Source organism: Helianthus annuus, chromosome 1, assembly GCF_002127325.2.
Source record: "Helianthus annuus cultivar XRQ/B chromosome 1, HanXRQr2.0-SUNRISE, whole genome shotgun sequence".
Lineage (NCBI taxonomy): Eukaryota > Viridiplantae > Streptophyta > Magnoliopsida > Asterales > Asteraceae > Helianthus > Helianthus annuus.
Window position 1 is genome coordinate 67,759,122 of NC_035433.2, and position 15,606 is coordinate 67,774,727.

General features: G+C 37.1%; 1 long non-coding RNA gene across 8 annotated transcripts in view; it reads left to right on the forward strand.

The window, feature by feature from the left end:
* The first annotated feature begins 1,264 nt into the window (after window positions 1-1,264).
* The window catches only part of LOC110867733, a 23,776-nt gene continuing 9,434 nt past the window's right edge, over window positions 1,265-15,606 (forward strand). Inside the window, exons 1-4 of one of the 8 annotated variants that reach the window (XR_004866055.1) lie at window positions 1,265-1,824; window positions 3,525-3,609; window positions 4,307-8,082; window positions 9,783-9,867. This is a non-coding gene — a long non-coding RNA (uncharacterized LOC110867733). The other 7 variants (XR_004866054.1, XR_004866056.1, XR_004866050.1 and 4 more) reach the window with 7 other exon arrangements.

Consider the following 15,606-nt stretch of genomic DNA (forward strand, 5'->3'; position numbering starts at 1 on the left):
CAAAGCTAAAAGTACAAGACATCTATGCATAAAGAAGTTACTAATTTATAGGTTTATAATAATTGTTTAATGATTGGAAGGGGCGTTATTGGGCATTATTCCCACTACACCACTTTTGCAATAACGCCCAATAATGCCCCCATGCTGACTGGACTGCCACATGGCGCAAAACGTCCAAGGGTAGGAGCATTATTCACTAAACCACTACACATGGTCTAATATGCTAGTCTAGAATCAACCTGTGGGTTTTCGTGTTTACCCATTTAATAGTTCTTTTAAGTCAAGTGTTAATGTTAAACTTCAAAACCAAAAGCTTAAAAGGTCTCATCCTGTAGTTTAAGCATGACATTTTTAAGCATTTTCTTAGTGTGAAACTTAAAATTTTAGACTAGTAATATGAAGAAAAAAAAAGTCAAGGTTAAAAGGGTGTGAACCTGTCAAACCACGAAAAATGAGTAGTGATCACATTTATATGTCTAATACATTTTTAGGTTCATGCTGCAAGTGAATTCAAGCAAAGTTTTTAGGTTTGTGTTACATTCGACACGTCTACCCATCAATCCATAAATAAAACCGATCTGAGGGGCTGTTTGACGACTTCTGAATGGTTAAGTGCTGAATCAGTAAGAGGTCTGAACCATTAAGTGTTGAACCAGTAAGAGGTCTGAACCATTAAGAGCCATTATAATGCTTAACCGTTCAAAGGCAAACATCTGACCAATTCAGATTAGAGGTCTTAACCATTCAGAGGCAAATGTCTGAATCATTCAGACATCTGCTCGCGAAACAAACAGTCTGAACCATTAAGTGTTGAACCAGTAAGAGGTCTGAACCATTAAGAATCTCATTAAGAGCGAAACAAACAACCCCTGACACTCGATTATTATCCATAATGTTTGCTGATATTCTATTTTAATGTAAGTTCGATAGTCTGCTATATTGCATGGTATTGTAAGAAATATTAAGAGTAAATTACAAGATTTGTCCTTTATGTTTGTCCCAAATTTCAGGCGTTGTCCTTTACCTTTAAAATTGATGAGTTTTGTCCTTAATGTTTCAAAATCCTGCATGTTATGTCCTTTAGGGTAAACCCAGTTAATTTTTTTTGTTAAAACTGGTCATGTGCAAGGCATATGAGGTCAATTTTGTCATTTCTATTTAAGTAACCCTATATCCCTTTTTCTCTCTCAATCTCACCTGAGAAACCAACACCGCCCACCCCTTTCCCTTATCAACTACCAAACCACCATCACCGACCCATTTACCACCAGCAACCACCACAGCACCACCCACCCTACACATCCCAACCGTAAACAACCACCTGCCATCATCTCCACCGTACAACGACGAGCAACCGCCAGCTACATCCACTCACAGTACGGATCAAATTACTGATGAATCTTTAAAAGGGATTTGAGAAAGTTTGTTTTTCTAATTTTATTGATGGTTGCGTGTAACACCTCAAAACTCGAATTATTAAATTCGTAGGAATGTCACCATGTGTAATTAAATAAAATACAATAACTAAGTTATTAAACTTAGTTAAATGCCTAATAAACAAGTTAAGGAATGAAACTTGTGGCAACTATAATGGAATGGTAAACTTGAGGGACTTAGATTGCCAAAAAGGAAATATATTTTATTAAAACAAAAACAAAAAAAAAATCACACACACAGGGTGTGTGTCTGCGTACGATCGCAGGAGAAGGGGGAAAAGGGGGTGTAAACCCTAACCACAAAAAAATCATCAATTGAAAAGGAAATCGCGGGTTGATTGTGTGCATGAACCAAGAATGATGATCCCTTAAGCGTTTCTCACATCAAGTAAGTCGAAATTTTCAATTTTGTGATGTTTGATTTTGTGGGTCTAGTATAATTCGGGTATGTAATGCAAAAATTGGTATGAATAATGGTTGCTATGGTTGCTAAAACATCAAGAGATGTTAAATTTTGAATATGAGCATGGATTAGGCAAAACCCACTTGTATGTTAAAAGATGGTTAAAAAGTTGTGAAATTCTACTTGCAATTTAGATAAATGTTGATGATATTATGATTAATAGGTGATTTAGAACAATATGCATATGGCTAGGGTGGCAAATTGTGAAGTTGGGATTTCTTATGTGAATCAATGGGTGAACTAGTATCATCATGTAGAATATGAATCTTGCTTGAATTTGATGAAAATGAAGAATTATAGTGAAACCCATTTGTGCTAGTTGTATGGTGGAATCTAATAATTTTATGTTAGTGAAATTTATGTGAAATTGAAGTATGAATGTATGTTGGTTGGAATTCATGTTGAAATTGGTCATGGTTGAAGATGATTATGTGAATTGGTTGAATTCATGTATTAAGAGCTTGTACAATGTGTTTATAATGTTGTATGCACACCAAGCGTTTGATGAAATGCTTGAATCATTAGCTAATGCACACATACATTCACGCATGTGTAGTTTCAATGTGGTTCATGTTCTATGTAAGAATTTGTGAGAATTATTGTATCATATGGTCTTTAACATGTTTATGATGCTTAGCATAAATTGTGAACATGAATTGATGATTTAAAGTCGAGATTTAGTTCATAATTCCAAAGATTTACAAAGCTGATTGGAAGTAATTATTGTTGCGCACCTGTTTTGAAAAATTCGTATAAAATCAACCGTAGCTCGGTTTAAGGCATATGATATATCGTTGAAAAGGTTGTTTCGCATATTACATTTCATATTTGGTCATAAGAGGCTGGTTATGAGATTTAGTGGGTCAAAACAGCATGAAAAGTTAGTAAATTCGTTTTGACAGCAAGCTGTTTGGAAGCATTTCAGCTTCTGTGCTGATTTTGTAAAAATCATATAAAATCATAGGAATGTCCGATTGTTACGATCTTTATATGCTTAGAAAGATCTCTGAGTGTAGATCATTTCATATTTGAACATGAAGAACTGAATCAGAAGATAAATGGGTTAAAATGTGTCGTGAACAGCTGCTGCGCAGAAAGTTGCTGCACAAATTTTAGTATAAATATTCAATAAAAATAGTTGTATTGTTATGCACACTTGTATGAATCATGAACTACTGATTTTAATAAATTATTAGTAAGTTATTTGATTGTTTTAAGTGTCTAAAACACTTACCAACTAGTTTATGCATATAATTGCACCAACGGGTCGAAACGGGTTGTTGATAGAAAATAGTAGAATGGATGTGTAAAAACCAAGGTGTTAAGAAATGGTATGAAATGTTTAACATATGAAGCAAGTTGCCTAACTTAGAAAAGGTTATCATTCTAAGTATGGAATTTTGAAAGAATAACGAACATGATGTAAATACATAATTATGCATGCTAGAAGCTCATGTATGACTGTTGTGATGATGGAATGATAAATTGTTAGATTGATTAGCATTGTAGTATTATGATACATGTTGAACTCGTTAAGCGATTGACACGTGAATAGAAGTGTGATTAGTGATGCGTATGATTATGTATACTAACTATTGAATGGATGTAATGGAATGAGATAATAGGAACGTGTCAAGGAGAGGTCAAGCATAGGAGGATAACAGGTCAAGATAAGGCAAGGTGACAAATACACTTATTGGAGTACTCGAGGTAAGTGAATTTCGATTCACTTTTTAGTAGGTTTAATAGATTTTAATACTTATGTTTACGAAACATCATGAAAGAACATGTCATAATCAGAAGTACAAAGCCAATAATGCCTCATTATTGAAGAAAGTTGTATTTAAGCCGAAAGTAAATTGGTGGGTTTAAACGGGTCGAATTTTATGTGCATATGTTGCGTAATGTAATGAAATTCGTTATGGTTAAGACCTTGGGTAAGAATTTTAGTCATTATGTAAGGGGAACATTTCCCGGACCATTAGGAACAAGTTTTATATGATTCGGTTGTCGGTTAGTGAATGAACGGATTGTTTCGTGTTAGTGTAGGAAATTTTATAAGTATATGTGTATAGGAATCCAAAGGCCACGTGGGTTGAATCATAGATTGTCTATACTATGTAAAGTTGTGAATGTGACATTCCGGCATAAACCTACATGTAAAAGAAGCTTGTGTATATATTCGTGATTAATTGATTGTGCGTAGGAAGGAACATTGGCATGTATGAAGGTACGCATATATATATAAGTGTATATATATATATGTATGTATGTATGATAATAAGTACGTAGGTGTGAATGTATGTGTGAATGAATGTTCAATGCTTAAGACATATGCATGAACGTATCAAAGTGTTCGAGTATTTATGGATACTAATGATGTGCGTTGAGTTGGAATGTAATGTAGGTATGGGATCGTTGGCTTCATGAAGAAATGGAGCTGGATTTGGATAAGAGTATTTAAGAAAGCGCTTGGACAATTCCACGACTACTTTATAGAATGCTCTACGAAATTTTATTATATAGTTTAATGTTGAATGGTATGTTAATGACTAATGGTTTGGTTGTACGTGGTGTCCACAGGTATCGCTTGAGTTTTCTCTACATTTATTGAAGTGAAGCGGACTTAGTTCGAGTTGAGAGCAAGGATTGTACGGGGTAGAATGGTCACATAGTGTAACTCATATAGGTTTTGAAGTATTAATGTTATAAAACGTTATAAATCCGTTTTAATGAATATATGGCATTTCGCATTTGAACCTTCATGTGTTTGATATGTCTATTAAAGAACGAAATTTTTGGGCTCTTGTTTTCCGCTGCGTCGTATTTTAAGTTATTACGCGTTAGTCTTACAGGGAATTGTTCTTATTACGAACGGGTCATGCCCGAATTTTGTTAAATAATAGTATGATAATATTACATTTTGGAATGTGTAATTTGGGCGTAACAAGTTGGTATCAGAGCCCTGGTTTGAGGGAAATCAAGTATGAGGAGGCAAATACTTGAACTCAAACCTGTGTGCTCTTGTGACGAGGAACCCGTACAATCCAAGACTCGATCAAGATCTAAAGGTAGAAGCAAATGTAAGTATGAATTTAAGTATGTTTATGAAGAAACTAACATTATGTTGTGTGTAAGATAAGCATAGTTGTTTGGATGAGGATGATCCACGACTGTGGTCTCGGACTGACACCAAGGCATGTAATAAGACCATTGCCCAGGTACGTAAATTTTGCATAAGGGTGCATGTAATGCTAAAAGTTATCGAGTGAAGGAAAATTTTAATGAAATATAATAATATAATGGAAACGAAGTTATGAAAATGTTACACGTGCCGAAACCTAATTCTTCGGACATAAGGTGACGATTACACGGAGACACGAAACTAGTATGTGGATTGTGTACCTGGCCAATACACAAGAAACATAAGACGTTCGTGAGACCGTAATGATTGTTACAGGTATGTCCGATAGGATTTGGTAGCGGCTGGGTGTGTGGGTGAAATGGGTAGTAAGACTCTCGGGAGGTTGAGAGTACTATGTAAGGGTGAAAGGTATAAGTGATAAGAATGAAATATTGAGTCCATAAGAAAGTATGGATTGACAATGTATGAATGCAATGTTTGAATTCGCGAGACGGATTCAAGGATGAAAGATATGAATGCAATGCTTGAGTCCGCGAGACGGATTCAAGGATGAAAGATATGAATGCAATGCTTGAGTCCGCGAGACGGATTCAAGGATGAAAGATGTGAATGCAATGCTTGAATCCGCGAAACGGATTCAAAGAATGAAAGATACGAATGATGCAAATCCCTTGCGGATTTGGTTATGCTAAAGAAGGTTATGATAAGCTATGCAAATCGACCGGTTCAAGTTGAACAAGTCGAGTAAGGATAGGGTACCATCCGTTTAGAACGGGTGGTCGTGAATGCAATAATAAATGTATGAAGCTCAACCCGTTATACGGATAGAACGGAATATTTATGTTGAACACAATTAACTCGATTTTTACTGAGGCGTAAGTGGTATGCTTGAATCTCATTATGAGAATATATGCCATTACCCATTTAATTAGATACTTGAATGCGTAAAAGAAATGAAAGTATATAAGCGAATGGAACTAAAATGTTGGTGTTGTAAGCGAAATAAGTATTATGACTAACCTTTAAAACGGGAAGGGTAAAAATTTGCAAGAAAACACTGGAACAGTGAAGCTATGAGGTCGTAAGCATGTTTGAATTGAAAAAGAGTGCAAACGTGTACTTCGATACGCATGTATATAATAAGAAATAAGTGGCAGTTGACCTTGAAAAGTCAAACTACAGAAGCTGAGGAATAATTTGGTTTCAAACCAAGGGAGTGCTAGAGAAGAAAGGAAATGTGTCGTGTAGTACACCAAATGAGTTAAAGAATTACGAAATAATGATTATGTGTTTACCCGTCAAGAACGGGTCAAACAATAAGAATGATATATATATTAAGAAATGGTCATGTATTGACCCGTTATGAATAGGTTTAACACACTAGTGCTTTAAAAAGAATCTTGGAAGTAGTAATATGTAAACAAGGAGAAGTAATAAACATCATGTTTAAATGAACTTGAATGAAATGTGATAATCCCCAATCTTATAATGAGTATGGCAGATATCATAATGTGATAAACCTATCAAGGTCAGTGGAAGAATGTTCATAAGCGAAAGCTTGTCACACGGATGAATGAGGTCAATACGAAACATGGTATGGATGGTGACGAAGAGGACCGACTCGTTGCTGCATGTTCAAGTACTGCACCAAGGTAGTAAGGTTAGCAAATTATTTAATATATGAATGTACGATGCTCGAATCCCTCAAACCTACGCTCTCGTGAAAGTGTGTTCGTTTCTAAGCGCCACACAAGTAAGTGATTTAAGGATTTCGAGCTATGCTTTTAGATGAAAACGGAAATGGGTTATGGATAAATTACTATTATAACCTGGGTTGGGACGTTATGGATTGTTATGGAAGGTTTCGGGACTGCCCGAGACCATTTCAGGTTGGAAAAAGGACCCGGGAACAAAAAAAAAAAAAATTTGGTCAAACAGCGTCTGCACACCAGAGAGCCCGTCGGCGACGGCCTTTATGCCGTCGGCGACGGCACCCCTCCACCCGACGCGCTAACTGTCTGTCTACGGGCAATGTTCAGCGACGGGACCTTCCCGAGCCCGTCGGCGACGCACCATGTGCCGTCGGCGACGGGTCCCCCTTATCTGCTTATGCTGAAATTGTTTGTTTATTAGGCTAAGGTCCTTAATTCAGTTCTAGCATTCATTAAACATTAGGAACACCCCAAGTTGATTATGAAGCTAAGAAATTCAAGACAACTATCATGTTTTAATGATGTATGTGCGGGAAGTTATGTATGCGAATGAATGAAATAAGTAACACGTCTAGAAGGTTTGTAAAGAAAGATTGGATGAGTTTATGAAAATTTTACACTATCATTGAAAAAGTACCTCCATATGAATAGGTATGATATGTTTAATATGTACGAATGAACGAGATTGTATGCGGAAATGAATAAATTAATGATGACTAGGGATTGGTTTTCGCAAGGAAGTTTGAAATCTTGATAAGTATGAATAATATATCAGGATGGTGGTTTCAAATTATGGACTATGGGATCTGTGATTAGGCAAATTCTCACAACATGCTTATGTAAGTCGTCCAATGTAACTTGAATGAGTGAGGGAACGAAGAATAAAACTAGACGGGTTGTAGAAGAAAAGAAAGAGGTTTCGGGGACGAAACCTTCTTTAAGAGGGGTAGATTTGTAACACCTCAAAACTCGAATTATTAAATTCGTAGGAATGTCACCATGTGTAATTAAATAAAATACAATAACTAAGTTATTAAACTTAGTTAAATGCCTAATAAACAAGTTAAGGAATGAAACTTGTGGCAACTATAATGGAATGGTAAACTTGAGGGACTTAGATTGCCAAAAAGGAAATATATTTTATTAAAACAAAAACAAAAAAAAAAATCACACACACAGGGTGTGTGTCTGCGTACGATCGCAGGAGAAGGGGGAAAAGGGGGTGTAAACCCTAACCACAAAAAAATCATCAATTGAAAAGGAAATCGCGGGTTGATTGTGTGCATGAACCAAGAATGATGATCCCTTAAGCGTTTCTCACATCAAGTAAGTCGAAATTTTCAATTTTGTGATGTTTGATTTTGTGGGTCTAGTATAATTCGGGTATGTAATGCAAAAATTGGTATGAATAATGGTTGCTATGGTTGCTAAAACATCAAGAGATGTTAAATTTTGAATATGAGCATGGATTAGGCAAAACCCACTTGTATGTTAAAAGATGGTTAAAAAGTTGTGAAATTCTACTTGCAATTTAGATAAATGTTGATGATATTATGATTAATAGGTGATTTAGAACAATATGCATATGGCTAGGGTGGCAAATTGTGAAGTTGGGATTTCTTATGTGAATCAATGGGTGAACTAGTATCATCATGTAGAATATGAATCTTGCTTGAATTTGATGAAAATGAAGAATTATAGTGAAACCCATTTGTGCTAGTTGTATGGTGGAATCTAATAATTTTATGTTAGTGAAATTTATGTGAAATTGAAGTATGAATGTATGTTGGTTGGAATTCATGTTGAAATTGGTCATGGTTGAAGATGATTATGTGAATTGGTTGAATTCATGTATTAAGAGCTTGTACAATGTGTTTATAATGTTGTATGCACACCAAGCGTTTGATGAAATGCTTGAATCATTAGCTAATGCACACATACATTCACGCATGTGTAGTTTCAATGTGGTTCATGTTCTATGTAAGAATTTGTGAGAATTATTGTATCATATGGTCTTTAACATGTTTATGATGCTTAGCATAAATTGTGAACATGAATTGATGATTTAAAGTCGAGATTTAGTTCATAATTCCAAAGATTTACAAAGCTGATTGGAAGTAATTATTGTTGCGCACCTGTTTTGAAAAATTCGTATAAAATCAACCGTAGCTCGGTTTAAGGCATATGATATATCGTTGAAAAGGTTGTTTCGCATATTACATTTCATATTTGGTCATAAGAGGCTGGTTATGAGATTTAGTGGGTCAAAACAGCATGAAAAGTTAGTAAATTCGTTTTGACAGCAAGCTGTTTGGAAGCATTTCAGCTTCTGTGCTGATTTTGTAAAAATCATATAAAATCATAGGAATGTCCGATTGTTACGATCTTTATATGCTTAGAAAGATCTCTGAGTGTAGATCATTTCATATTTGAACATGAAGAACTGAATCAGAAGATAAATGGGTTAAAATGTGTCGTGAACAGCTGCTGCGCAGAAAGTTGCTGCACAAATTTTAGTATAAATATTCAATAAAAATAGTTGTATTGTTATGCACACTTGTATGAATCATGAACTACTGATTTTAATAAATTATTAGTAAGTTATTTGATTGTTTTAAGTGTCTAAAACACTTACCAACTAGTTTATGCATATAATTGCACCAACGGGTCGAAACGGGTTGTTGATAGAAAATAGTAGAATGGATGTGTAAAAACCAAGGTGTTAAGAAATGGTATGAAATGTTTAACATATGAAGCAAGTTGCCTAACTTAGAAAAGGTTATCATTCTAAGTATGGAATTTTGAAAGAATAACGAACATGATGTAAATACATAATTATGCATGCTAGAAGCTCATGTATGACTGTTGTGATGATGGAATGATAAATTGTTAGATTGATTAGCATTGTAGTATTATGATACATGTTGAACTCGTTAAGCGATTGACACGTGAATAGAAGTGTGATTAGTGATGCGTATGATTATGTATACTAACTATTGAATGGATGTAATGGAATGAGATAATAGGAACGTGTCAAGGAGAGGTCAAGCATAGGAGGATAACGGGTCAAGATAAGGCAAGGTGACAAATACACTTATTGGAGTACTCGAGGTAAGTGAATTTCGATTCACTTTTTAGTAGGTTTAATAGATTTTAATACTTATGTTTACGAAACATCATGAAAGAACATGTCATAATCAGAAGTACAAAGCCAATAATGCCTCATTATTGAAGAAGGTTGTATTTAAGCCGAAAGTAAATTGGTGGGTTTAAACGGGTCGAATTTTATGTGCATATGTTGCGTAATGTAATGAAATTCGTTATGGTTAAGACCTTGGGTAAGAATTTTAGTCATTATGTGTAACACCTCGAATTTTTGTGTCCAATGATGTGTTAACACGTGTCATTTGTTTACACGTGGCATCTATAATAAATAAAGGACTAATTTTGACAAACCTTGAAAATATATAAATTCGAGGGTTATAAATGTCAACAAGGGTAAATATACTGTATAGTATCCCTAAATAATGCTTAAACCTTCAAACGAATAAATTATAGATCGTACAAAAACAAAACGCGGAAGAAAGTGAGAGATTACAAACTACAGGGGTTAACTGTGTCAACATGTTTAATAATACCTCTGAGTGACCCCTTAACGTTCCAAAGACTTTGTAACGGTATTATACCCTCACTAAAATAATGTATATGAATTTCGCGAAGTTTCGATATGAAACGAGAAAGTTACGATCGAATTCGTAGAAGAAGGGTTAAAAGCGTCAACAGTGAAAGTTAAGGCTTTCCAATATAATTAATAAATAAACCGGGGACTTAATAATGCGGGTAAATAACACGAGGCCCCTATCGGTAAATAACCGAGGGCCAAACCGCAAAGTTACCCCTTCAAAACCGAAAGGTCAGGCAAATCATTACGAAAGATTTCGTTATTAATGGCCAGATTCTGTAATCATAACAAAAGATTTAAAGTTTCTGAAATTATAACCTCTCGCGACCCGCGTGAAGGTTAGGGGTAAGTTGAGGCGGGCCGCGAGCCACCTCAATTACGCATCTGATTTATTAAACTCAGGCGACCCGCGTTATATTGCATGGGAACTCCCATGCGGGCCGCGTAAAGTGCCCAGATGCAGAATTGTTGTAACTACATGGCTTTTGGAGCTTATGAACGACCAAACCTCAATCAATGAGGCATGGGTGCCCCCTACTCGACCCATAACCCTCTAATACACCTGCCATTCATCCAAGGGCACTTGTAGAGTTGTGTGTAATGATCTTGAGCCATGACATTTGCTATAAATAGCACTAGTATGCAACATAACATTCACAACATCAAAACACACACCTCTGATCATTTCAAGAGCTCTCAAGTCCTCTTCTCTGCTCCATAAGCAAGAACACAACTTCTGTAAGTGATCTAACCCTTTGTGGTGTCACATTTCCTTAGTAAATGGCTAAGAACCAAACCGTCGTAACTACGGTTTGACTTTACAATAAATCAGTAATGGTTCAGTCTTATGACGAATCAAAAGTGGTTATGAGTTGGTATTTACGTGGGTAATAAACCTCTAAAATGGTTCCCCCTGATCACCACTCTAACTATGTCAAATGTCGAGTCAAACGTGCGGTTAAAAAGTCAACAGAAAGCTATTTTAGCGATTTATGCATAATCTGTAATGTATATGTTATGGAACCTGTTTTGATAATCATAAAACGTGATAATAAGTATATAAACATGTTTGCGCTCGTTTGAATCGATCATTTGCTATATTGAACCGGTTCGGAGCCGAATGTCGCAAAAGTTTGACTTTTGCTTTGACTTCAGTTCTGACCCGTTTTAGTGAGGTATAAATATACCTTAGGACTCTCTTAGGACCAGGTCACATGTTGGTATAAACCTCTGTGGTCGGTTCATGAGTTATCCGAGTCTTTTGCGCAATTCCGTCATTCGCCTAAAAGTTGACCGTAACGGCCTTTTAAAATTAAAACGAGTATTTCGGACACGTGAACGGACCAAAACCTTGCTTATTAAATTATAGGCATGTCCTTAAAGTTTCACGTCAATCCGAGGTCTAGAATGAGAGTTATGCTAAAAGGCGCACTTTTAAGAAAGTTTTGTAATTAACGGCGCAATTAGCATAACACCCATCTAACCCAAGTTTTCGTCACCAAAACTTTTACCCACTGTGGTAAAATAATATTTTGGGAATTTTAAAGATTTTTAATAATTTTTACCTTGCTCATAACCTGCGGTTATGGCTACGGTTCGGTAAATACCGAATACGCCCTTTTTGGCCAAAACGGGAGTTCTACAAGGTCTTTTGACCCGATTCCAGTTTCTACTGGTTTTAAATAATAAATAAAGTATTTTAAGCTTATTAAGCTGTTCGGGAAACTCAGATTTCCTGTAGAACTCGAAAAGCCCTTTTAAAGTCTTTAAAATGACCGAAAAGCCCCTACGGGGCATATTACCAACTTAAACTCGTTACGGGCGTCACGGAAGGTATCCTACTGATACCAAAATACTTTTAAGGCATATTGACTTAGGAAATAAGCGTAGGACACTTATGGTTAACCGTTTCGCCTATTTGCGCACACGGTACGGCTCATGGAACTAGTTTTCGTGCAATAGCCGATATGGGTCAAATTATATTATTTGAACCCCAAAATCCAGAGTATGAACTATAAACCCATATAAAACAAGTCTCTGAACTTGTTGGGTCCAAATCATACTCCATTCTCGGTTTTCGCCATTTCGTGCGAATTAACCATAACTATGAATCGGAATCAACCGGTTTAAGCTACGGCTAATATAAGGACCGTTAGGATTCTAAGAGGTTAATTAAAACCTTCGTTCCAGATTAGGAGCCCCAGTAAAAGCTATCGGTGACTTGATCTAAATTAAGGATTAATACTTGCAAAGGTAAATACTTTTAACTTATTTCCCCTATATGGGCTTGGGTTACGGTATATTAATACCGCTTGATTGAGCATTATATAATTCCATCGCTTAGGTGGTTAATTGATTAAATATGATCGGCTCATTTAAACAGTTTTGTTGCTTATAAGCCTTTGGGGGGTTTAATGACCGTTGTCCCGGATATCCTTGGCATCATTTTACGAAATGGCCACGACCATCGACATCCCGGTGTAGGCGTACACCCGGTATAAAGTGTCGACATTAAAATTTAAAGACGTAGCCGTTGGTTTTTATACTACGGTTTTACGCAAACGTGGTGTGTCTATAAATCTTTAACCCGGCACGACCCGGGCTACTGAACGCATAAAAGAACATGTAAAACGTTCACAAGATCATTATGAATTTTCCCAAGTTATAAAAGAGTTTGTGCCTTGTGCATTCAAATCAATTTTAATAAACATTTTTAAATGTGTCAGTTGAATGTATTTACCAGTGTAAACTGACGTATTTTCCCCAAAAAGATTAAGTGCAGGTACCTAAACGTAATTGGCTGGTATTAGCTCCCTAGCGTCGGGATAAGCCTCGCAAGCTTGATTGCAGTATCTGATGGAACAATACTTTATATCTATTTACGATCCACTGTGGATATATCCAACCCCTGTAATACATTTTGATATTACGATCAGAGGTTGAAATTTATATATTTATCTTATGCTTCCGCTGTGCATTATATAATTGTGTGGTTTGACTATATTGTTGCCAACATCGTCACGGTAATCCCCCACCGGGCCCACCGGTGAGACACGTGGAAATCGGGGTGTGACAGGTTGGTATCAGAGCCAACATTGAGTGAATTAAACACTATCCTAATGTGTTTAATCTCAATGACACAATTGCACATACTTGAGTCTAGACAATAACTTAGGACAAATTCGGACTATTACTCCTTTTTGTCTTTATTTTCGATTTGAATTTTAATAAGTTTTGGAGCAGGAAAATGCCACCTGTTATATTCCGAGGAAGAGGAAGGGGACGAAGAGGCAGAGGAGAAATCGTGACACATCACGATACCGAAGCTGGACCATCTGGTACAAGACATCCTTCGATGACAAGGAGCGAAGAGCCACAACGACGAAGAGATCTTTACGAACCCGCGAGGCATTCCACTTCGCACAGCTCAACGCCATCCTACCGGCACTCCTTTGGGCCAGATTCAGAAAATGATCCCAACAACCCACAACCTTCCTTCATACCTCTACAACGTTCGGTTTCGCACCGGAATTATGACGACCCTACTCCATACTACATAAGTCAGTTTAACCCGGCTGACTACATACAGGAACCTTCAGGATTTGTTCTGCTTGGTCCACAAGACCACTTTTCTGAAGATCCCATGGAGGAGGATGAGGATCCTACTGAACCAGCTCGTGGTACGCCCACGCATCTGATAGAAGTTTCTGATGGGTCATCCTTCCATGGAACGCCCTATCAAGGACCTGACAGTTTCCAAGCGATGTTTGACCGACATGAATGGTACTACACGCCATCTCGACAGACATCTCAACCACCGAGACATCCACAGGATCCCTCTGAGGATTCACGCTTTGAGGCAGTTACGCCACCACCTCCGCCACCGGCACAACCAGTAATACCTGATCCGCCGAGGCGTAGGAGGACAAATGCTCGTATGTCTACACGAGGAGGAGGGGGTATCCACTTCAGCACTCCTCGACATTCTAGTAGTAGCCACTATCCGCCACTACAAGAAGAAGGACCTTCAAGTCCTATACAGGAGGCGAACTCCGCACCAGCTGCACGAAATTCGCCACCATTTGGGTATGACCAACCCATACCAGCTTACACAGGTCCAACGGCTTACAACCCGTTTGAACCGTCACAAGCACAATACAACTACAGCTATAAGCGCGACCCATATGTGGTGTCGGCTAGATATAATGCGCGCTACCCTGACGGAGCACATGGAAACATGGGACCACCGGACTACTCAGCTCATGGGTATCCAATACCTCCCAGACCTCCAGTTCCGCATCAAGCGCCACAACCACGATTCTCTCCTCCTGAATAGGAAGAAATACTCCATTGACTAGATCGTGTGGAGAGAGAGTTCGAGGAAGAAAAGAAAAGCCACCGAGGATTTCTCAAGGGTTTGGCAAACCTACTAAAGGGCAAAAAGAAGAAACGTGACCATTAGCCCTTAATAGTAGTACTACTGTAATTTCTACTTTAAAATAAGTCCCTGCGTGGACAACTTATCGTATTTCAGTCCCTACGTGGACTTATCTTTAGTCCTTGCATGGACACCTACCTTGTATTAGTCCCTGCGTGGACTTGTCACTTATTTTAAACCTCTATGAAGGTATGTATTATTTGAAAGACCCGTTTAGGGCAATATGTGATTGTATTTGAGATTTTGGAATGTATGTTATGAGTTTTGTTTTAATATATATAAAAATAAATCAAAACCATTCCTTTTATATTGATCTGCCTAAATAAAGAATCTTAAAAGGTGAAACCTAGCTTGGGGTCTTTTAAGATCTAGTCAAGATGGTACGACCTAACTGAAAAGATTCTGATTCCCTGTTAACCTCTGTACGCATGTTAACATTCATGGCAGATGTGATTCGTTATAATCACGCACGTCATTCTTATACAATAATCCTTTAAGGATTTCAAGACCCAACTAAATGATTTATAAATCATGGGTTAAATCACCAATGAAGGTGACCAGTATTATAAAGACATCCATTAGTGATGCAATGCCTACGGGCCAGTATTATAAAGACATCCATTAGTGATGCAATGCTACGGGCCAGTATTATAAAGACATCCATTAGTGATGCAATGCCTACGGGCCAGTATTATAAAGACATCCATTAGTGATGCAATGCCTACGGGCC